Source organism: Orycteropus afer, unplaced genomic scaffold, assembly GCF_000298275.1.
Source record: "Orycteropus afer afer isolate SDZICR_OR568_19922 unplaced genomic scaffold, OryAfe1.0 scaffold00035, whole genome shotgun sequence".
NCBI lineage: Eukaryota > Metazoa > Chordata > Mammalia > Tubulidentata > Orycteropodidae > Orycteropus > Orycteropus afer.
The window spans coordinates 6,212,690-6,213,237 of NW_006921622.1; the positions used below are offsets into that span (position 1 = coordinate 6,212,690).

Below are 548 nucleotides of genomic sequence, written 5' to 3' on the forward strand. Positions count from 1 at the left end.
GCTGTGACCAAGCAGTGACCACAACCTTGCCCCCTGTCAGTTCTACTATACACCTGGGAATTCTGATCATTCACATAAACTTATAGGACCATTGTCAATCCTATATATGTTCTTGGATACACTCCCCATTTCTCTCTATGTCTTTCTCATCCTCAATGCTGCCATATTGGTCACTGACATTTGGTACATTGCCCGTCTCTTCACCCAAATCAATACTTATCTCTATCTATCTAACAGCATTCCCTCCCTTCCCCTCCCACCTCTGGTAACCGACAAAGAAAATTTCCTTCTATAATAAACCTTTCCTTAACATTTACAATAACAGACTAATACAATATCTGTCCTTTAGTGATTGACTTATTTCACTCAGCACAATGTCCTCCACATTTATCCATGTTATGCGGTGTTTTGCAGATTCTACATTATTTTTTAGCATTGCATAGTATTCCATTGTGTGTATGTACCACAGTTTGGTTATCCTTTCCTCAGCTGATGGACATCTAGGTTGTTTCCATCCTTTGGCTATTGAAAATAGTGCTGCGATGAAC

General features: G+C 39.6%; 1 protein-coding gene across 1 annotated transcript in view; it reads left to right on the forward strand.

The window, feature by feature from the left end:
- Positions 1-548, forward strand: part of MALRD1 (MAM and LDL receptor class A domain containing 1) — a 1,363,654-nt gene that overhangs the window by 972,289 nt on the left and 390,817 nt on the right. The window lies entirely within an intron of this gene.